Raw genomic sequence first — 24,256 nt, 5'->3', positions numbered from 1 at the left:
TAGGGAACGCTATTGATTTTATCCAGAAACTCTGTCACTCTGTTTGGTGGCTTGTTGGTTTACTTAAACCATCCTCATCCTTAGATTTGCCAATTTTTACACTTTGCCTCCTTATGAAGGAAGTGCCCCTTCTTGCCCCGGAGCTGAGTTCTGACAGATGGCGATTTGACTGATGTCCTGAAGACGAAGACTGAACCTGTGCGCTGAACTAAACTTTGGGGGGTAACTATGACAATACAATTGTGATTTGTCTGTTTGCTTTTCCTTTCTAGGTACCAACTGCTTGCTTTTGACAGGGACCATAGTTAGGTGTTTTCCAAATTGGTGTTCTAAATCGTTTTGCATGAAGCCCAACATGCCAATGCTAATCAGTGGTTAGGACAGGTGTTCACTAAACTGATGCAAATAGACAAACTATGCTTTGTTGAACTGACGCGTTATTGACACTCTACTAAATTGATCTATGTTTACGCTGTGTTATGTTTTGATGTTTGTGATTCTCGCCTTGATGAAATCTTACCAAAGTTGCCATATCGTGACTATGCTATTATGTTTCTTGGTTTTGAGATTGACGCATCTGCTAATAGAATTGTAATCAATAGGGAATAAAACTTCATAAAATTCTACTAAACTGGTGTGGTTATTCATGACTGCAAGGTCATGGTAGTGTTTGAATTAATTGATGACTTTGACTAAAGTGAAATGTATTGTTGTGGTAAATATTGATGACATTATTGATGTATTGATTGACATATTGATTAGCTATCTCATCCTAAGGTGTCTCTCAACTGGGTCAAAAGATTAATTGGCCTGAAACGAGTCCTGATGTGTAATAAATTATCATAAAGGGACACGTTACCAGTTACATAGAAGAATAAATAAGTTACCCAAAATCCCAGTGTTGGGCGCACCAGGGCTTGAACGTGGTTCCCCCCGGGCGAACCGAACAAAATTACACTCTAGCAGCCCCATGGGGCCCTGTGGGTGCATAGATTCCTCCTCACTTTGGATCAATTGGACATCCACATCTCACTGACTTACTGCACTGTATATATTTTTTGTTTTGTTTGTTTTTTAAGAAACCACCGAGCACGTTCTGTGTGTCCTGTAGTGGCCCCAGCGAGACAAACTCAAATAACATGGCCTTAATGCAACATGGCCGCCTATATCCCAACAGGTTTATTTTTCCCACCATGCACGGTAATTTGCATACCACCCAGTCTTCTCTATGCTGATTTTTTTTTTTTTTTTAAGTTCGGTTGTAACCTCAAAATTTCTTTGTTCATTTTCTTACGATGTTCCCTAAAACACCACCGAGCACGTTGTGTGTGTACTGCAGTGGCCCCAGCAAGACGAACTTGAATAACATGGCCTTATTGCAACATGGCCGCCTATATCCCAAAGGGTTTATTTTTCCCAGCATGCACAGTAATTTTCATACAGCACAGTCTTCTCTATGGTGAGTTTTATTTTATTTTTTAAAGTTCAGTTGTAACCTAAACATTTCTTTGTTCATTCTTACAATGTTCCCTAAAACGCATAGGATGTGGCGTTTAAATTACAAATTTGCACTTGCGCTACAAGACTTAGGACTAACCGCCAGACTGAATATTTTACTAACAACTTTTGTGTAAAAAGGGCTTCTGCAGTGAGCGGCTTGCACGGGGGGCGTGGGGCAACCCAGAGCCCCCCAAGCGGAATCAACACCAAGAGACTTCTAAATCAATCAAGTTCTTGTCGGAAGCAAAAGTTTTGTTACCAGGGCTGCTGAGAACCGAAATGTCCGTGCACCCCAACCAAACAGTTCAATAAGAGATTTAACTTTGTGGAGTTGGCCTTAAATAACCAGCTGGTTTGCATATGAAATCCTGTTTGCTTTTATTTTTTAAAATACACGCGCGTCATGTTATGGCTTTGCTTGCTTACCTGAAACCACAGGTGCGAGAGCCTCGGGCCACTTGAGACCTGCCCAGATCTCTTTCACCCGCAGAAACCATGCACTAGGAGTTTTATGCAAATTTACTTTTCTCCGGCGACTTTGTGTCTGCCGGAGGTCCACGACAGCCTCACAACTTGGACAAACAGCAGTGCACTTAGTGTTCAGCTCAACAACCACTGGTTAACTGTTGTAACCCTCTGCACAGCAACTACTTGTGTAAGCTTACACAACTTGAAAAGCAGAACTATTGCAACTAAATTTATTCGGCTGAAGATGGCTCAATGTTTTCATTTTATCAATGTTACTTCTGCAGCGCGGACGTAACTTGAGATAAGCCTTGCTCGAATTCCAACACTGAACAAGACTAGTCACCCACGAGAAGAGAAGGTCGAATTTACCCCACTCCTTCAAGTACTCCACAATATTCCAGACCATATGGGGGACGCCACTGATGAGGACACCCTGTTTTTTTTTTTTTCAAAATGTCAGGAATTCGTGCTTTGGTTCAGATACATACAATCCTCACCGTACACAAATACCTATTTGATCGTAAGTCGTAGGTAACAAGCTTGACAACATGTGCACAAGCTATCCCTTTGACCTTTTACCTGTTAAGGAAAAAGGTCACGTTAATCAAAAGAAAACATTACATTACATCATTTTACATTTACTACACCTGTCTTCCTCTGAGTCCTCTCCGTTCGCCTTTCGGGTCCTGAAGAGAAAAAAGAAGACAACAGGTTAGTGGACCCTCCAGGGCGGACCCCTTCAGGTTTCGTCGTCTGATCCGTCCAGTGCTGCGTAGTCACGCAGGAGGCTGTGGATCATCTTCCAGCAGCCCAGGGTCGATGTCTCCTTCTTCCTTACTACCAGGCGGTTTCTGGAAAATAGAAGAACATCTTTAAGGCAGCACAGGAGCCTCCAGCAGCCCTGGAGGTCTCCGAGTGCGTGGGAACCGGGGAACAAACCATACATTACCGAGTCTGCAGTGATGCATGTTGTTGGTATCCAGGCCCCAAGCTCCATGCTTAGGGCCTTCAGAAGGTCCTGGGCGTAGGCGCATTCCCAGAAGAGATGGTAGGTCGTCTCATCTGCGGTGCATCCTCTTGGGCAGGACTTGTATCGGTTGAGCCCTCTTGCGTGCATGAAGGCCCTCACTGGCAGGCCTCCCTGGATGGCCAACCATGCAATGTCCTTGTGTTGGTTGGTCAGGCGTTTGGAGGCTACGTTTCTCCAGACGTGGTCCGCTGTGGCAGAGGGGAGGGCACCGATTGGTTCGCTGACGTCCCTCGCACGGATCTGTCGGTGGATGGATGATCTTTGGAGTCCACTGCGTCGGGGCTGGTGCCGCCGGACCGTGCTCCTTGATGAACTTCTCCACTTCTTTGTAAAACCATGGGGTTTCCCAGTTGTAGGGGACTGCGCTGTCCCATTCTGCCCAACCAAGTCGCCTCCACGTCGGTAACAGAAAAAACGTGCCATCAGGAAGCCGGCGTGGCTTTCATCTTTTGCCCTCAGGGTGTTCCTCACGCAGTGGCATACAAAGGTTCCCCTCAGGATGGTGGCGATGTCCGGCACTCCTTTGCCTCCTTTGTCGTGGGTTTTGAACATCACCTCCCTCTTCACTCTATCCATCTTGGAGTTCCAGATGAAGTAGAAGATCATTCTCGTGATGGCCTTGGCCGTTCGAGGCTGCACTGGCCATACTTGTGAGACGTACAGGAGCACTTGCAGGGTCTCGTTCCGCAGAACCAAAGACTTCCCTTCGATCGTCAGCTTCCGGAGGCTCCAGAGTCCCAGCTTCTGCTTCGTCTTTGCCAGTCTTTCTTCCCATGATTTCTCTGCCGCGCCTTTTCCGCCGAACCAGACTCCAAGGATCTTCAGGACATCCTGCTTGATGGGGAATGGCAGTGGGTCTCTGGTGGGGGTCCAGTGGCCGAAGAGTAGGGTTTCTGACTTGGCGCTGTTTATCTTTGCTCCTGATGCCTTCCCAAACTCGATACAAGTCTTCTCAAGTTCTTTTATGGAGTGCCCGTCCACACAGAATACTGAGACGTCGTCCATGTAGAGGGAGCACTTCACTTCACCCTTCCCGCTGCTTCCTGGTACTATCACTCCTCTGATGTCCCTGTTCTGTCTGATGCGTTCGGCGAGGAGCTCTATAACCCAAATGAACAGAAGAGGTGAGAGTGGACAGCCCTGTCTAACACCTGACAGGACGGGGAAGGGGTCGGTTCTCCATCCATTGACCAACGCTGTGCTAGAGGTGTCTCTATACATTGCGCTCACCACGTCACAGAAGAAGTCACCCAGTCCCAGTGCTCTGAGTGTCCGGTCCATGAACTCATGAGAGACGCGGTCAAAGGCCTTTTCCTGGTCCAGACTGACCAAGGCCGTCGGAACCTTTCGGCTCTTGGCGTACTCAATCGTGTCTCGGACCAGGGTATCCCACAGGTCTGGTCAGGGTGGACTATCTTCTCTATCACTTTCTTTAGGCGGTTGGCCATTGCCTTCGCTAGGAGTTTGTAGTCCACATTGAGAAGAGAGATGGGCCTCCAGTTTTTTAGGTCCTCCTTCTCTCCCTTCTGTTTGTACAAAAGCGTTATCATGCCTTCACGCAGGGACTGCGGCATACAGCCCTTGCCCACCACTTCCCCAAAGAGGTCCAGCTAGTCTGGCCCGATCAGGTCCCACAGTTCGACGTAAAGTTCCACTGGGAGACCATCACTTACGGGGGTCTTGCCTCTCTTGGAGGTCGTGGCGGCCAAGTGCAGCTCTTCCAGGGTGAAGGGCGCGTTCAGGCCCTCTCTCTCTTCCGGACTCAGTGTCTTTGAGATGCCCTTTAGGAAACTGTCTGCCTGGGATCTCTCGGACGACTTCGGTGAGTAAAGCTCGCCATAAAAGTCGGTGACGACCCTCATGACATGCTCTTTCCCACTCTGGAGGTTGCCCTCCGAGTCCCGAAGCTCTACCAGCGGGGTGTGGGCCGAGTGAAGTTTCTTGAAGAAGAATGAGTTGCATTTCTCATCCTTCTCGAGGTTCTCGGTTCTGGTCCGGAAGATGATTTTCCTGGATTCCTCCCTGAAGTGCTCTGCGAGCCCTTTTCGGGTTTCCTCCAGTTCGTCATCCACGTCCCATCCCCTGAGCTCGAGTTCAAACAGGCGCTGCAGTTTGCTTTGCAGCTGCCTGAAATCCCTCTTCTTTTCCCGTGCAGCAGCTCTGCTTGCATCCTGGAAGAAGCTCTGGAACCTGTCCTTCACCCATTCCCACCACTCGCCGGCGGAGTGAAAGAGGTCCCTCATGTCCCTCCACTCTACATACGCGACTCTGAGGTTCGCCACTAACTCCTCGTTTTCCAGCAGTGAGCAGTTCAGTTTCCACGATCCGGGGCCAGCGGGGAACTTCCCTGTAAGTTCCCCCTCGAAACTGACTGCTCTGTGGTCCGAGAAGTGGACGGCGACCATGGAGTTCCGCCCAGGCTTTACCGTTGGGGAGGTGAAGAGGAAGTCGATCCATGAACGCACGGACCCATCCGGCCTACTCCAGGAATAATTCCTGGCGTTTGGCCCCATACTTCCTACGACATCCCGCAGGGATGCCTCGCCTGTCATCTCCACCAACAGCCTGGACGTCACGTCCATCCCTGCAGAGTCTGACCCAGTGCGTCCATCCAACTCTACTGTGCAGTTGAAATCACCACCCATCAGGATGGTCCTGGAGGTCACAAGCTGCATCCTGAGCACCCTGAACATCTTGAGCTGTTCATTTTTCTCAGGGGGGGCGTAGACATTGATGAGCCTAACGGGCACACCTGACCACGAGCCGTCCACAACTAGCACTCTGCCGTTGACCTGCTCAGTGACCCTGTCGGTGGTGAAATGCCTCCCCTTGATCAGAACAGTGATTCCAGATGATTTGCAGTCGTTTCCTCTGGACCAAAACTATGGCCCGTGCGTCCACTGCCGCTCAAGCTGGCTGTACGACTGGGCGTACGGAATCCCGCATTCCTGCAGAAAGCAGACATCATGGTTCTGGGTGGCAGGAAGGACAACGTGCCAACTTGCCTAACCTGGTCCTTCACACTCCTGACGCTTAGGGTGAGCAATGATATGGCCATTGTCTCAGCGATAGCTGTCAGTGTCTGGGTAAGGGAGAAGAACCGCTACTGGGTTGGGCCCTAAGCTGTTCTACTGGGGGTGCTGGGACTCTTGTTGGTCTCCCTTTCCCTTGCTCTCTTCCTCACTTTCATCCGAAATCACTATTTCGGCTCCTGCCTCTGGGACTTTCGTCCACTGGGTCTGTTCTTTTGGGGCCCCTGTGGTGTCTATCAGGGCTAGCTGATGGTGCAGCTCTTGGAGGACCGTTTGGATCGACTGGTTTGATTCGCTCGGGGTGCCTCCTGTGTCCTCTATGTTCTCCTCGTCTGTGTCGATGGTGGTGTAGCCATCATTTTGTTCCTCGGTTTGGGAAGTGATATGCTTCTTCTTTGTGGTGTAGAAGTCCTCCTTCCTTTGCCGTTGTCTCTTTCTTCCTGATTTCTGGGGGGGTTGGGTAACTATCTCATCCCTCTCCATCTCTTCATCTTTCAGGGGTTCCATCTGTGGTTCTTTTTGGGGCGGGGATTGTTTCCCATTGATCCGAGCCCGCCTCCTTTCATCTCTTTCCTCTTTCTCTTTCCTGCACTTTTCCCGCAGCCTCTGGGACTTTACCTGTTTCCAGGCCTTCTCAATCTCCTCCTCGTCCCCGCTGCTGCAGTCCACTTTCTTCTTTAAGTGTTTGTTTTTCTTTTTTGCTTTTACAGGGGCTGAGGTTGGGGTCGGGGTCCGGGTCAGCCCTAGACTCCTTTCCCTCCTCGGCCTTGGTTCCTGGTGTCGGTTCCGGCTCCCCTTGGGCCTCCAGTGGTGGTGCATTGGTTTGTGCACCATTCTCGGAGGTTCCTTCGGGGTGGGTGGGTACCACTGTGACGGTAGTCTCCGGTGGTGGCGCCGGGTCTGTCCCTGTGGTTGGTTCCACATCTGGGTCGGGTCCTGGGGACTTGTGGTCCTGCGGGGCCTGTCCCTTTGGGTTGCTTCTCCTGGTTGGCTCCGGTATCTTCTGGGCTTCTTCCCTCGATGCCTTCAGGAGGGCGTTCACTTTTGCATTGGCAGTGGGGTCCAGCTTTGGTCTGGTGGTCTTCTGGGCTGGGGTTCCTGCAGCTGCCGCTGCGTAGGTTCTGGGTCTTTCAGACTTCGGGCACTGGTAGTAGGTGTGGCCGTCTCCTCCACAGAGGTTGCACACCTTTTTCCCTGTGCATCTGCTCGTCTCGTGTCCGGTTTGTCTGCATGTCCTGCAGTACTTCTCTGGGCAGTCAATTCCTTTGTGTCTTGGCACTTCCTGCAGGTAAAAGGTAGGCCTGGGTAACGGATCCTGCCCTCGTCGGCTCCTAGGTAGAAGCTCGCTGGGGGGTGCCTCAGTCCGTCTCTTCCTACTGGGTCTTTGTGGAGGTTGATGATGGCTTGCCAAGTCGTGTTCCATATGCCTTTTTTGTCTCTGACCTTGTTGGGTCCACTTGCAATGGTGCCGTATCTCTGGAGTAGCGATGCGATGTCCCGGTCTGGGATGTGGGGGTTCGTCATCTCCACCGTGATCCTCTTCTCCGTTGATGCTGGCTCCCATCCGGTTGAAATGTTAAAAGAGTTAAATGGCTTCTCCCCTTTCTTCCCTTGGAAGAATTCCCAATACTTCCTGTATAGGGTGTGAGTAATGAAACTCAAGAGGAAAATCCACCCTGATGCTAATGCTTGGCAGCTCAGCACCTCCTCCCCTGGGATCCCTGCTGGTTTGATGACCTTATCTAGGAAGAGGTCCCTGTCTAGCTTGGGTCCCTCCTTGTCTTTCACCTCCCACCGCATGACTTGGGCATGTCTACGGGAAAGGTTGTACCCATTGAAGGGTTCGGGGCTGTCCCTTGCCTGGTCCCCTCCTCACCTTTCCCTCCACCACCTGGTTTGGCAGCTGTGGGGTTTTCAGGGTTCCCCTGCTTTGGCCCTGGGGCCTTCAGCTCACCAGCCTTCCCAGCGCTGGTGCCTGCTGTTGGGGGGTCCACTTTACTGGCCTCCTTGCTGCCTGCCCCGGGGGGGTTGGGGTTGGGTTTCGGGCGTCCACTGGGGGGATGCCGTCTTCTATGGGCCCTGGGGCGCCAATCTCCATCTCTTCAGAGATGGATGCCATTGGTTCCACCTGGTTCCACCTTCAGCCACTGGTCTATCTGGGTAGCCGCTGGTTCTGGTGTACCTCTGGGTGTCACCTGTCCTGTGCCAACCAAACAGACAGAACAACTGCCTGTAGTGCAAGAAACACTGCACAGTCACTCCCAAGAGCTAAGGTGAGTGTTATAGATGTTACCACCTAAGCATGGATCACCTCTCCAGAGATCTGAGTGCTGGCAGGCCTGTGAAGGATGTTAGGAGGGGTTTTAAGCCTCCAGCATTAGTCCACCCAAACGCCAGGAAAGATAGAGTGAGTAGGGAGCGCAATTCCGAGCTCTAAGAGCTGACCACACGGTCCTTGGGGGGTTCTATTTTGCGCCCCTAATAGGCAAACTGACACCAGCACGCTGGTGTCCTTCCTCTCTCCTTTAGAGACGAGTGGGCCTTTTCCGGTTAATTTGCATAAATTTGCATATACAATGCAAATTTATTTAACTTCCAAGTCGAAATCGTAGATCCAATAAATATCAAATTTACTTCCACTGGGTAGTGGTTTCAATCTGATAAGAACAGATACTACACTTGATCTTAGCCAAAAGGCCGAGAAAGGACACCCTGTTGCTGCAGCTCTCGCAATCCTGCGCACTGTCCCTCGTGGCCCACAAAGTAATTTCTGCTTGGGCAGCAGAATCTTTTAAGTTCGCCCTCCAAGCTGAGGGCAGGGCGGTATCTCCCCATTGGAGGGTTTGTACGTTTCCTTGCCCTTGCTGGGCCCCCATTAGCCCGATGTCCTTGGGGGCTCCTCCCTCTCCCTTGAGGGGGATGTCGGATGTCCTTTCTTGGTTTGCCGCTGAGGCGGCTTGCATGAAACTGTAATTTCTGGGTCCCCGGAGGCGGTTAATGCGCCGGCCCCTGAGGCCCCCTGTGGGGGCGGCCTCTGCCACAGCGGGGAAAATCTCCCTCTTCCACTTTCACAGTGGAGTTTGAGATGCAGAAGCCGCACTGCTTCTCAGACACTCGCATTGCTTATTGTGTGTCTGAGGTGGGAAAACATGCTCATTTCTTCTCCTGTCTTCGCGCTTCTTGTTCTCAGCTTTGTAAGGTTTGGTTGCTTCCAATAAAGTGGTAGCGCACACTTTCCAATTTATAAAGTGAAGCACGAGGACATGTTTTGGCGCGTGTGTGTATGCGTGAGTGCTCAAGCATAACCTGTAAAGTTACAGAGCACAACCAGAGCTATGAAAACAAAAGCCTCAATCTGAACAAGCATTTGCAATGCAATAGGTCTCGCATTTGCTGGAGTTAGAGCAATTGGCATTGTAAATTCATAACTGGACACTTCTTGCCACATAAACTGATCAACCCTGCCTCATAATTTCGTCTTTTGTTACCATATAATTCCAGTGGCCCTGCATATAACTAAAGCACTTCCATTTACCTTCTTCCTCTAGGTGCAGCAAAAAATGAAAATGTTGCCATTTAGCATCCTAATATAAATTTGCCATTCTAATTCCAATAGAATACCAAGCACGACACAGCTCTTCTTCTTAAACATGCCTTGTTTTATTTAGTGTTGGGTTAAACTTAAAATTATCATTATGCTGATGTGTGCTAGGAGCATTGTTGGATGTCAGAGGAACCGTGCTCAAACATGCCTGGGTACTGTGCTGAATGTGCCTTCATTTTGCTCAATTATTACTGTTAACTATGCCAGGGTCCTACTCAGTTATGCCAATCTATTGCTCAAGTAAGTCTGTATTTGGATAAAGATGCTAGGATTCAACCGAAATATGCCTGCACATATAGCATTTAAAAAATGCTATGAACTTGCCACCCTTCAGGTGTCTACATAATACCCATGTAATTGTGCTGTTGTTAAGTACTCCAATCTGTTTTAATTATTAAAACAGCCATTTCCATTCACTGAATAAAAAGACACATAAATTGCAACCTCAATGAACCCAAACTTTTCTAAGTTTTTTTTGTCTCTGCCAACCCGGGCAAGCTGGAATTTTCACATAATGGACGATAGGCCTAGAGGCAGACAATTATCCCTTCCAGCAGAACAGATTTTAGATTCTGAAAAGCGTGGAAAATGTGCCTTAAATGTCAAGAGCTGCATTGCTGTCAGAAAGCATGGCTTCTGACGGTTGTCTACAACTCTCTCTTATTTGATGCCGTTCACAGAAATAATTAAGAAACTGCGGTCATTTCGCTGCTTAAGAGAGAAGGACCAGAGAACTTCGAGATGAGATTGGATAGCGCAGCAGATTGTTCTGTCAGTCAACAAGCATTGCAACATACAAGCAGGAAAAATGATGTGTTCTTTGCAACTTATAAACCGCAGCTCAGCCTGCTTACTTTTTCCAATCTGCTCAAAGTGCCTTCTCCTGTAATGGCATATTTAGCATTCTCTTACCGGCGTATCTGTTCTTGCAAGTACTTTACAGCCCAGGACAGCATCTTCGGAGGACATTGCCGTACAACGTCCTGCTGAACACGGAGAAGCATGAGAAAAAGATGCACTAGTGCCAATGTTTACCAAACAGGAAGGGGCGAGGCTCATGCCCGTGGGGACTTTATCCTTCCCGGGCTGCTGCATCCACGCATCATCTGAAGCTAGTGAAAAGCACCTCCTTTCTGACTTCCCATCCCCTTGGAGGTGTACTGACGGGGAAATGAATTCCATCTCTTATGGTTTCTTGAAGTGATCCTGTAAGAAATACATCTAGGCGGCACTTATTTCCGATCGCTCCAGTGTGGGCTGATGGCATGAGGCTAGTTTGACAATCTAAAAGGCACTAATAAAAATTACGAAAGCACAGCACATTCTACAATATTGCCAAAGGAAACGGATAAACTAACCCATTAAAACGAACAACCTGAACAACCTGTGCCTTGCAGTAAATTACACTCGCAGAACCATAAATCCGACTACTTCAAAACCGATACTGTGCAGCCCCTTATTAGTAATTCTTCCATTGTTCAGCCCTATGTTCTTGTGCTTGTTTCACACAACCATCGCCTTTCTGAAATGGCTGCCATTTCGAAGTGCTCTGACCTGAACCTCCGTCACAGTCCTATCTCTAGGTCTTAGGAGAGTAGGCGTTTCCCTTTCAATACGAACTGGAGCACGGTGATGTGACGTCATCGACAATATTTGCATATCCATGATGTCCGCATTTTCAATAGAGTGAAAAGTAATGTTGGTCCTAAGGCTTTTTCTTATAAACAATTCACTAGTGACCGAACATTACACACAGCACAGTAGCTATTGGTGAACTCACAGTTGAAAACTTCACTTTAAATAAGCACCCTCATTTTAAAATGTTAAGGAATTAAGACTTTATATACCAGCCCGTTCACCGCTGTAGTTGTGCTCACTTCGTAAGCACATATAATAAAGAACACATGGTGTTCTATGCAGAAATTCCAAAGACACGCAGAGCAGCTGTGCTAATGAAAACGGCAGAAGGAGCAGCTGTGCAAATAAAAATGGAGAATTAGTCAAGACGGAAAGCAATTAAAAAATGAGTTCCTGAAAAGTACAGATAAACAATTGAATGTGTGAGGACACTGTACTTGGCCGGTGCGCCTCTGCCAGGAAGTGAGGTATTGGTTTTGCAAACCTGTTAAGAGGCAGCACGGAAGAGTGACGCTTCAGATAACCTATGGTAAGTAGCAGGCGGGAGCAAAAGCCCTTTATCCAGAACAACTGGTCTTCCAGACAGCGCATGCGCGCTGCCTAGGCTCGACCTAAAAAGTACAAATCTTCACTTAAGACACTGCAGCTGCTTACACCGCACTGACAATCCCGTCATTTGTTGTACGATATGTGGATTCATTTGCATTTTCTTTACGGAAAAGAGTTCATAGGCTACCAGTTTGAAGATGTTGCTAAGTGAAGTTTCATGTTGGCCTTAAGTTCTTCAAATGAAACCATGCCGTACCTCTTGAAGAGTGCTGCATTTCCATAAAGTATGTGTGTTTTGCCAGGACGCCGGTGTTCTGCAACCCTTTAAAAAGGCTCATTGCAGGCACGGTTTACAAGTTTATGACATAGGCAAAATCACCATAAAGCAGATGTGCAGCAGTTCTGCTAAGAACTGCAGACAGGCCCAAGCTGAATATAAACAGTGCAGATTGCAAAAACCGCTGTTGCAAAAATAAAGAGGGGATGTTAAAAAGCCCACATTCAAATAATTAAATTTCCCATCATAATGTGAGCGTAGAACAACCGAGTTACTGTACCAGTTTAACCGAGGCATATGGGGCACTTGTACAACCCCATGCATAAGATCCCATGTTTTATTCCAGGTTACCAGCTGCAAATGTTTTTTTACCGGACCTATCTGCAACCCTTGGGCTTTTGAGCATCTCCTATAGTCAGTTTCGCAGGATTTTGTTTGACTGCTTATTGTGGCCCATAACCAATTATTTTAAAATAAACTTGAAACCTGCCTGCATGAAGGGCAACTGGAATAAAGTTGTTATAGAGGACCACATTATCCAGGAGGATTTACTTTATGGTCCTGTCAGTGTGGGCTTGTCTATAGGGCAATCAAACAGTGCCTAACAGGCTTTTCTGACAGGTCTGTGTGTGAGACATTTTTTCGATGTTTGTGGGTGTGTTTTACGGTTGGGTGGCCCTTTTACTGTTGGTTTCCCTGATATTGCCACAAACATTGCCTGCAATAAGGACAAGTGCATACAGTTTCAGGCACCTGGCAAAACACTTATTTGACATGTCTTTATAAGTTCAAAACTGCCCTGATTTGCAAATCTGGGACACTTTTTAATTAGCTATTTGATTCACTAATGGGGGCCACTTTTATTTTTGTGCCTGGGCCTATTTTCGGTCCCAGTCAAATCCTGGGTCCTGTGTGGAAATCACAGGAATGTATTTTATGATCATTATTTTAAGTTCCAAGGTACTGTGCTCGTAAGACAAGAACAGTATTACGCTAGGCAGAAAATAAAGCTACCTGTGCCTGCTTCTTGTAAAAACAGATCTCCCTCTTTTATTCTGCGAATTTGAGTTATAGTTTCAAACTTGTCTTCATATTATCCTATGCTAACACTATGGGGCCTCTGGAAATTGCTCTTTCTACTAAGAAACAACTCAACAGAGCATTACTATGCATTGTATATTAATTTTCTACTTGCCTCACAAAGACACTCTCTGTTCAGGTTTCAGATGCTGTGCTTAATTTGTGCCGGTAGTCGCAGGTTGTTGCAGCAGCAAAATGGTGACCTCCTAACACCAGGACACCACATACTGCCTCCAGTCCTGAACGTTTCACATGCAAATTGCTTTTTTTCAGGCGTGTTAGTCTAATTAGATCAATAGAAACAAAGCATTACTTTCTCACATAGAATGCATCACATGAAAGTCTAGAAGAGGATTATATGTTGCTTTTATTTAGTATTACCACAGTGTTGCAGCCTCATGTTTCTAATATGGGTTAGTGCTTTTTTTTAACTATAAAACTTGCTACACAACATCTAGCGCTGCTGCGGAGCATGTCTAAAAAAACATTGACAGAACCAACAGATTTCGCAGAGGCCGAAAAAAAGTCATAGTATTTTTACAGTGTTTCTTTCACTTATATTGCTCAACTGCTCACCCAGCTAAAGCTTATCAAAAAATAAAGTTAATAATAATCACATAGACGAAACCTGTTGCATTTGCCAGTGCTTATTAGTGCAATTTCTACTTAAACTTTTGGACTTTATTATTGTTTTAGCATTACATAAATACTTTATACATCGCCCTACATTAAGCTTGTCTGCTCTGTGTAATAGCTGCTAGAGTTTCTATTATTTATTTATTTATCATTATGTAAAGTATACACATATATGATGTTTGCCCTCAAAATAATGTTGTAGAGGACCTCAAAAGACCTTATGTCGGCTGTGAGAAGGTGCCATCTGTACATAATAATCAGCTGAGTCTTTACAAATGGCTGCATCTCGAATCTAATCTTTGACAGAGGGGTAAGGGCCTCAAGCAAGCCATGACGACTGTTTGTTTAGCTACTAACAATGGCAGAGGTGCAAGCCTATGTTCTTGCGTGGTGAAGCTCACGGGGTATCCCAAAAGGGCCACTAGTAGGTTAAGTGTGTGTGTTAGGAACTGGAATTGCACCTCTTGCCAGAGTATACTTGGCAGTGCCAAGCTAAGTATAAGAAACCCACTGGAATGATAGGGTATCTATCATCGGCACCGCACACTTACAGATGCATCATATTCAGGACCCTAGTATAACTGAATGAGGAACTTGAAATATAAAAGCTTATGCCCTGGTTCAAGAAAACCAACATCACCTGAGCACAGCTCTGGAATCATGTTTTTCAGGAATCCCGTGCTTAAGGTCGCATTCTCATAATCGTTTAGAAGGAAGGTCAGGGGTTTCCTTAAGGTATCCATTTTAAGAATCGGGATACATAAATATAGATATAAATGACTATATTATGTCTAGAACAACAAACTCTCTGTGTCCATCCTTCCTGTAACTGCCTCTGCTCTCTCCAGATGACAATCTAGAACCTAATTAGGTCAGGACCAATTGCTAGGATACAATGTATCTTCCCTTTTCCCGCAAATTTTCATACCCCCCCATATACATATTTTCCTTACATTCTAATAAAGTAACTAATACAATATCTAATACATCCTACCTAAAAGTTATTTACAAATCAACTAATACATTTAACACATTCAGAATTATTTTGCCAGGCTGGTATTTGTCTGAAGTTATTTCCTTTCCTTAAATTGACTTATGACAGAGGCTTGACTCCAGTTTCCTCATTCAGTCAGACTTTACACTCTAATTAATTGCACAACACGATCTTCCTCACATTCCATTTCTTGACACCATTCAACCAAACACAATTCCCAAAGGTTTTCTTTACCTCCTTGGGTTTAGACCATTTGGTAAGACCTTGCTTCTGGTGGCTCACTAAGGCAGTCCTCATCCAGTCACTCACTACAAATTTACGATTGCTCTTCTTCAATTTGTCATTATGTCTTTGTACATAACTTGTTTGATACCTGGCCACTCTCTGCACCAAACACCCTTTATCACATACTTTGGTCCCCAGTAGCCGTATGGGGAGTATTGCGGTAACTCGATAACATCACCTTAACGGCATCCTTTCCATTTTTACCACACACCTCTGCCAATGGGACACATTCTTTCAGTACACAATTAAATCTCTTCACAAGACCATTTTCCCTACAGTGGTAAACTGCTGTCCTATGATGTATTATTCCTCCTTTTCTTAAGAAATGTTTAAATTCTTCTGCAATGAATTGTCACTGACTATGTATTCAGGATACCCTTCTCTCCTGAATATCTCCTCATAGAAACTTATTATAAACCCAGCTTCGGTCTCCTTCACAAATGCTACCTCGGGCCAGTTAGAGAAGTAGTCAACTAGAACTATGGCCCACGTTCCATCTACTCCCTTACTGCTGAATGGACCACAGATGTCAATGGGCAGTTTGTACCACAGCTTCTTTGGGAATTGTGTAGCTGCAACAGGTGTCTCTTGTGATTTGTGACTCTTATCACTGCAAATGCATGCAGAGCACCACCATACAAATCCTTAAATTTCCTTGTCCATACCTGGCCACCAGAACTCCGCACATGCTCTTCTTTTCATGCTGGACATGCCTCCTGTAATAGCCTGAGTAACCTATCACGCAAATTTGCTGGCACTACAAGTCTTTAATTTCTCCTTAAAACGCCATCCAACACAGATAATTCTGACCAAATCATTTTGTAATCACCACACTCTTTTTCACACTTTCTACTTCGACGTTTGTGCTGGCCAAACATACACCAAACTGTCTCCACTCCTCCTCCATTATTGCTCCTCTATATGAATCTTTGACACTTGCCACCAACTATTCTTCTTTATCCTCATCATCTCTCTCTCTCATTCTTTATCTGATGGTAATCTAGATAAACAGTCTACATTGCAAATTTTGTTGCCTGGAACATAACTTAAATTGAAATTATACTCTTACAAATTATATAACCATTTAGCAATCCTGGGTGGTGCCTTTCCTGCTCCTTTTGTGGTGAACATTTCAATTAGTGGCTTGTGGTCAGTCCTCAATTCAAAAGTGTTTCCCCATACATAGGTTTTAAAATGGTTCACGCCCCACTAGCATGCCAGCGCTTTACTTTCTATTACAGAATTAATTGCCTCCGCACCCTTAAGGGTGTGTAAAGCAAAGGCAATAACTCTTTCATGCCCATGCTTCTTCTGCATTAACACTGCCCCCAGCCCATAAGCACTAGCATTCACAACTACAATAGATTCATCCTGAGGGCAGAATGGTGTTAGTGCCACAACCTTTACAATATCAGATTTGATCTTCTTAAATGCTTGTTGACACTCTTGTGTCCATACATACTGTGGTCCCTTTATCATTCGTCCCCTTAATACATGTTCATAATCAGCAAAATGTTGCACAAATCTAGAATAATACTCGGCTAATCTGTGAAACATATGCAGTTGTTCCTTGTACATCGGCGAAGGTGCAAATTCAATCGCTTCTAACAGTTTTATTTTGGGTTTTATGTCTTCTGCCGATAATGTGTGCCCCAGATAGTATACTTGCTGCACTCCAAATTTGCACTTGTCCATGCTTAGAGTTAGGCACGCATCGCGCAGCTTGGACAGCACCTCTTCCAGTCTATGATTGTGATCCTCCATATTTGCCCCCATACCAAACTGTCATCCTGAAAAACTGAAGCATTCAATATTCCCCCCAATATTTTACTCATGAGCCTTTAGAACACCGAGGAAGCTGGAGCCAGCCCAAAAGGAATACGTTTAAACTGAATCTGACCCTCTAGCGTTATAAATGATGTGAGGTGTTTTGATTCATAGTATAACTGGATAAGGTGATATGCACAGGACAGGTCAATAGATGAGAAGTATATAGCACCTTTGATACTTGACATCATAACATATATATGTGGCAGAGGGTGACGGTCTACCCATATGCTTTGGTTGAGATCTCCCAAATCCCCACATTTGCACCTTTCCGTTAGCTTTGCGAGCCAAAACAATGGGACTAACCCCGTCGGAAGACTCTATTGGCTCCATCACACCTGCTTCACAAAAGCGGCCTAGCTCCTCCTTAAGTTGATTTCTTAAAACGAGAGGAACATTTCTCACTTTGTGCACTATAATACAATGTTCACATTTCTTCTGGCACCCTAACTCTTTTGCAAACAATTTAGGGTAATTCACCTGTCATTTGTTACCCTGCGCAACATCAGTCAGTAACACCTGGTCATGGTGATTGAGATCTAGGATCATACCCAGAGCCCTTTGTTCTCTCCAACCAAGAGTGCTCTACATTTTTCTACCACATATACTCTTCCTTTGGCTAATCTTTCCTTGTACGCCAACTGGCAATTTAAATATCCAACCATGGGCAGCTTTAAACTATGGAACCTTCCAGTTCAGATGGCATTAATTTACACTCTCCCAAACCTTCCCATACATGTCCGTCTATAATAGTATAGGGAGAGCATGAATCTGCCCACAAAGTAACTTTGTTTCCATTAATTTCCATACTGCACTTTGGAGGATGGTATGCCTCTATTGCCTCTCCCACAGCATCTATCTCTTCCTGAGTATCTTCACATATCCCTAATACCTCAGTTCTGTTTTCATCCACATCATCATCAGAATCATCCTCAGACTTATCGTTCACTAAGTTCACCCTGGGGCTATTTTCACCTTACATTGAAATAGTTTCCCTTTTGGGGCGGGACAAGTTTCTGCATCTGCCACGTTTTGTGCTGCCACATCTGTAGCACAACCGTTTCTCTTTAGTAACAAAGCCTTTTTGCCTCACTGTTGGATTCTTTTTACCTTTGTGCACCACATTCACCTTGCCAATATCATTCTTTTCTTGCCATTGGTCACGGTTTAGTTCCTTTATGTATCTAGATGTATTCTCTATCTGCCTTGCTATATTAATAGTTTTCTGCAACAAAGGATCTTTTAGTTCTAATAATTTCTCCTGAACCCTAGCATTTTTAGTTCTATTTATAAGTTGATTCCTCTTGTAAATCCTTACATTTATAGGTTACGACCAGGGTTCACAACTCAGACACATACTGTTCCACAGATTCACCTGCAACTGAGATCTTGAAAATAATGTATGTCTTTCTACCACAATGTTAGTCTTTTTGCCATAATTATCATCAAGGGCCTTCATCGTACTCACATACTCATCTGATGAGGTATTCACAGCTTCAGATACTTCATCCCCTCCATGGTTGCTCACTACACTACACATTGGTTTGGGCAATGTCTTTAAAACTTTTCTCCCTTCAATTCCCAAACAATGCTTCAATAATGCTAATTTAAATGAAGCTCCAAACGTTATCCCTCCGACTCAATCCAAATAAGTTTCGAATGACTCATGCCAGTCCTCCCATATCATCACTGGGGATGCTGGATTTTGTAAGAACTTAGGGAGTGCTAAAATTGTCGCATCCATTGCAACTGGACATTCTGACATCACAGATGTTTGTTTGTAACACACTTGCCTAACTAATCCTTTAGGTTATTACTCACAAACCCATAACACATGCATATAACAAATGCTTACAACATTTGCTAATACTTCCTGCTGTGTCAATACAACGTTTGCTCATATGTGTGTCCCCTCATAGAGAAAACGAAGGAAAGAAAAGAAAACAAAAACTTTAAAAAAACAGTAGTCACCGTTGTCATTCCTCTTATGATTATGCTTTCCACTTTACAGTTCACTTCTGTCCACAAATTCAGTGGAGACGATGCTCTAGCTCTTCGTACTTTAAAGATGTCCAAAGTCGTCGTCTTTCTAACCAACGGACTAGCTTCACAGTCGCATGTCACAGGAATCTTCATGCATGCCCTGCGCCCGATATAGCTTCTGTCATATGTCACTCTCAGCGCGACCGCAGCAGGATGTGACGCACACCCGAATAGGCCTCTGCCACACTGCTTAGAAGAGGTTCTCCTGAAACCAAGGTGGGTTTAAATTTAGACAAGCGCACATGTGTGTTTTAAACATACACACAGTGCGCGTGCGTTTCAACCCCCCCCTCCCCTTTCGGGACTTCACATCCTTGGCACTCCTCTGATTTTCCTATAGATGTCCATACACGGTTTACAGATCTTGGCATGCTCCATAATAAAAGCTTGTGAAGCACTGTAAGGACTCTCTTCAAAATATCTCCGTAGACAGGCAGTCTTACAGAAGTGCTTCACCTGCATTCTCACTACAGATAATAACTTTCACAATTCTGCATGGGTTCAAAGTTGCCAATATATTTTGTAGCTGGGCATACCACATGACACATCAGTTCCAGCGCCTAACGTGGTCTCATAGCGATACGCGCACGAAAGACTCACCTCAAAAATGTGTCGCTGCCAAGGCTGCACATATGTACACAGTGCAGAAATTCACATTTAATCTCGTCCAGCCCTTATTGAATAGACAACGTATTTCTCAGTATATCCTGAGGTGGAATGAAGACAGAGGTTTTTCTCAGTTGCTCTTTTATATTAGGCTTGTGGACTCCAGCAGTCATGCCATCCCATCCTTGTCTCCATTTTTAAGAATCAGGATACATAAATATAGATACAAACAAGTTTATTATGTCCAGAACAACACACACCTTGCACTTTCTCTGTGTCCACCCTTCCTCCAAGTGCCTCAGCCCTCTCCCGATGACAATCTAGAACCTAGCTAGGTCAGGACCAGTTGCTAGGATACAACAATCCACATATTTAGTAAAGTTTAAACTAAACTAAAGTCTCGAACTAAAAATGTGTGCTTCTTGAACAGCCAGTGTGAAATCAGGGTTTAAGGCTGTAATACATCAAAAAAAGGAGGGGAATGAGATGGATTGTAGGTTGGGCACAAGCCATACCTTCTTAGAATATCATATCACAAAAGGTGTGCATATCTGTGAGTTTCACTTTTTTAAAAACAATTTTAACTTCAATTCTGTTAATTGGGTTTGAAAACATAAACAATTTAAAGTACCACATCCTTTCTCCTACTAGTATTCAGCACAGTAAGGGAATACATACATTCCTGTGTTGCCTAGCGTGTTCGCTTTGCATTTCGTCCATTGTGTTAGTGACCCTCACTGTAACTTATCCAACCATCCCATACTCTAGAGTGTTTCTGGACACAAACACACAAGCCTCATCAGGCTTGTGTGCTTGCATATCTTACCATGCACACACACCACCCGTTCCCAGTTGGAGGATCAGTTTGCCACCAGCATTGAGCCTTCCTCTTACCAATCACCAGACCTAAAAAAAAATTCTGCCTGTGTGTACCCTTCACTATGTTCACTCTGGCCATTTTTGGAGTCAGGTAAAGTGGTCCACCCAACGCAGCACCCAGATCATTCCTGAATAAAGTCCCAGAAGAGGCACAGCCAACTGCATTTCCAGGTAGTGTGGAAGACATCTTCCTCCACTGCAGCACAGAGGATACAGTTTGGAGTTGAACTCCCCTTTATGTGCCATAGGTGGTGTAGGGTCAAGTAAATGCAATGGAGATAATGAAATTGAATCAGCCCAAAATGTGCTGAGATTGGGTCTTCTCTAGGAGCCATTCACTCCATTGTCCATTCAGTTTTATCAAGTGGGCCAGGCCCCACTCCCATTTGCTCTTCAGGTCTGAGAAGGAATCTGAAATATTGATAATATTTATGTATGATAAAATTTGCCCACAATCTGGCAGACAAGACCTTGGCAATTTAGCTTCAAACAGGCTGTTTTCTACAAGGTCTATTGTGCCGGGAAGATAAGGGCTGAGTGAGTCTCTAAGCTGCAAGTGGTAAAAATAATTGGCCCCTATCAAGACCAAACTCACTTTTGAGTTCTCCAAAGAATGTGATTGTAATGATGTAACATGGCTCCATGCCAGAACACTGGGCATGGAACCAGCTTGTTCTGAGGTTCTGTCATGCAGGGTTCTCTGCATGACAGTTGATATGCTGGCTGTTGGTTGAGACTGTAATAAATACCTCCTACCACATATCTTCATCTGGTGTGGATTCACTTTATTACACTGGCGACACTTGGGCGGAGAAAGGAACACAGAGGAAGGGACAGCCTCAACAACAACAAAGAAGGAAGAGCTTGGATTATTTAAGAGAAAAACGGAGATAACTTACAGAGACGTGCTGGGAGAGGATCGAGCGTCTTGCAGCATGTTCTAGCGGAGAAAAGTGTGAAATTGCGGTTGTAGGGGCTTTGTGGAAAGCTGTTTGAGCATTTACTGAGGATCAAAGTGGTCTCTGTATGCTTCACGATGTCAGAAGGTCAGTGAGCAATTGGAAAAGGACTGAAAGCTGTGGGAATTGTTGGCGGCCATCTTGAGTGTGGTGAAAGGAGAAAAACAAGCCAGATTGACTGAAGAAAATAGACTGGATGTTTGGTTGCGGCCATTTTGAGTGAGGAAAACGATCCGAGATTGCTCAAAGAGAAAGCAAGCCCAACTGCCTGAAGAAAACGGACCAAATGTTTCGTGGCGGCCATCTTAGATGAGGAAGAAGGAATTTTCGTTATTTAAAAAACATTTTTTTTTTACAGCGCAATTGTTGGAGGACATCGAAGAAGAACATCGACGGTCTATTGGAAGTTGAAACTTAGACGGAGACTGGATAAGGATCACTATATTGGTTTGTGGTCACGGGAATATACATTTCTTTGGAAACTTTATTGCACTTGTGGAATACAAGTATTGGGCGTTGTAAAATGAATTAAACTGAAAAGGTCGTCTCTGCGGTGACAAACACACCTGAAGACCCGTGTTTGATATAGCGGCATCGTGCTGGGACATACAGTGACTGGCACACCTTTTGGACTTTAAGTACTTTTAGCAACTAGTAGGGTTTGGAATATATTGTGGGGAAGAAGTGTTTTACACCTCTTGTGAGTATGCAGAATGTTACGGCGCCGCCGTTTTTCTTGTCAGATCCAGGAGAACCGGTTATTAAGTGGAAGAAATGGAAAAAGATTTTTGAGAATTATGCCAGGGTGTGTGGTACGAATTTGAGTGGTGAAAGGAAGCAGGCACTTTTGTTACATTGTTTAGGGGGTGAAGGACAGGAGGTGTTGGAAAATCTACCTCCATTGTCGCAAGCTGATCAGAGGGGGTTGAATGAATATGAAATATGTGCAAGACAACTAGATTTACATTACTTGCCAAAGATTAGTACTATTATGGAAAGGTACCATTTTGGTTTGCGGGAGCAAGGGAAAGAGGAGAGTGTTGAAGAATATATTACGGCTTTACGGAAGTTGGCTTCAAGTTGTAAATTTGGGGCGTTGGTAGAAGAAAGGATTAGAGATCAGTTTGTGCTGAGGAGTTGCAGTGATAAAGTGAGGGAAGAACTCTGGCTAAAGGACGAGCCACCGTTGGATGAGGTTGTTAGTATTGCAAAAAGGGTAGAGCATATGTTAAAGTGTGTTGGAGAACTAAGTAAAGCACATAAAGAAGACAAGGTCAGTGTAAAAGCACAAGTGGAGTGTCAAGTCATACAAAAAGATGAGAAGGAAAAAAAGTATGAGGGTGTCCATGAGAAAGGTGTTGTAATAGAAAATAGCGCAGGAAAGACACAGGGGAATAGGAGGTTTGCAACACCTTTTCAAGGAAATTGCTACAGATGTGGAAGATTTGGACACATGGCTAATGCAAGTGAGTGTCCTGCTAATAGGATTACTTGTAATGTTTGCGGAAAAAGAGGACATTTTGGAAAAAATTGTAGGATGAGGAATAGGAGAGATTCTAGATCAGAAATAAAGGAAGTCAGTTTTCAAGTTAGTGAGAGTGAGGTGGAACATCTCTCTGAGTGGGTTTTGGTGGGGGATGTTAGAGTCAAAATGAAATTTGATTTGTGCTCTCACATCACGTTTCTCTCAAAGGATTTTTTTATGAAGAATTTTCAAGGAAGGAAGAAGCTGTTCAAACCTAATATTAAACCTACGGGTTATGGTGGGTTGCCAATTAAGTTATTAGGTTATTTTGATGACTGCATTGAGTACAATGGTAGGTTCACTGATGCTAGGATTTATGTTGCTGAGAGGGGTGATAATTTGTTGAGCTGGAGTCATCAAGCACGCTTGGGTGTCATTCTCAATCCTAATGCACATCCATCTGTTCAGGTACAATCTATTGAGGGTGACGAAAACAAATTTGTGAGAGCTTTTGGTGAATTGTTCAGTGACACCTTGGGGTGTTTAAAGGGGTACAATCACCATATTAAGTTGAAACAGGGCGCAGTACCAGTTGTGGCAAAAGTTAGACGCATTCCCATTTGTGTCCAAGACGCTGTACAAAAAGAGATAGATAAATTGTTGTCCACTGGTGTTATACAGCCTGTAGAGGCAACGGAGTGGTTAGCTCCCATTGTTGTGGCACGTAAACCAAATAATGAAATCCGTCTATGTGTGGATCTTCGTGCCTTAAATAAAGAAGTGGTGGTTGACAAGTTCCCACTTCCCAATATTGAGGAATTAGTATCATCGTTGGATGATGCTTGCTATTTTACCACTCTGGATATGGCATCAGCATACCATCAGGTTCCGTTGAGTAAAGAGTGTCAAGAATTAACGGCTTTTATTACGCCAATGGGGGCCTTCAAGTTTTTGCGTATGCCGTTTGGGCTGGTTTCTGCGGCCTCAGTATTCCAGAGGATTATGGAAGATCTTTTTAAAGGCATTTCAGGTGTAAAGTGCTACCAGGATGATGTATTAATATGTGGGAGAAACGTGAGAGAACATGATGAGAGGGTGCATGCTGTGCTTAAAAGGATGCTTGATGCTGGGTTATCTCTTAGGCGAAGCAAATGTAAATTTGGAGTCACTGAACTGGACTATTTGGGTCATCATATTTCACGGCAGGGGGTGAGTCCTAAAAAGGATTTGGTGGACACTATCGAAATGTTAAAAGAACCGTGTACAAAAGATGAGGTTTCTTCATTCTTAGGTATGGCAGAATTTTATAACAAATTTATACGAAATTTTGTAGATAAGACAGTAAATCTAAGGAAGTTGATGTGTAAGAATGCAGAGTTTGTTT

At 44.9% G+C, this 24,256-nt stretch overlaps 1 pseudogene; it reads right to left on the bottom strand.

Moving 5' to 3' along the window:
* Positions 1-8,579: 8,579 nt before the first annotated feature.
* On the bottom strand, positions 8,580-8,739 carry LOC138257469 (U2 spliceosomal RNA; annotated as a pseudogene).
* Between the last annotated feature and the right edge of the window lie 15,517 nt (positions 8,740-24,256).

The sequence above is a fragment of the Pleurodeles waltl genome, chromosome 1_2 (assembly GCF_031143425.1).
Source record: "Pleurodeles waltl isolate 20211129_DDA chromosome 1_2, aPleWal1.hap1.20221129, whole genome shotgun sequence".
Classification (NCBI taxonomy): domain Eukaryota; kingdom Metazoa; phylum Chordata; class Amphibia; order Caudata; family Salamandridae; genus Pleurodeles; species Pleurodeles waltl.
The sequence above is the reverse complement of the archived record's forward strand: the minus strand, read 5'-3'. Positions and strand labels throughout refer to the sequence as shown.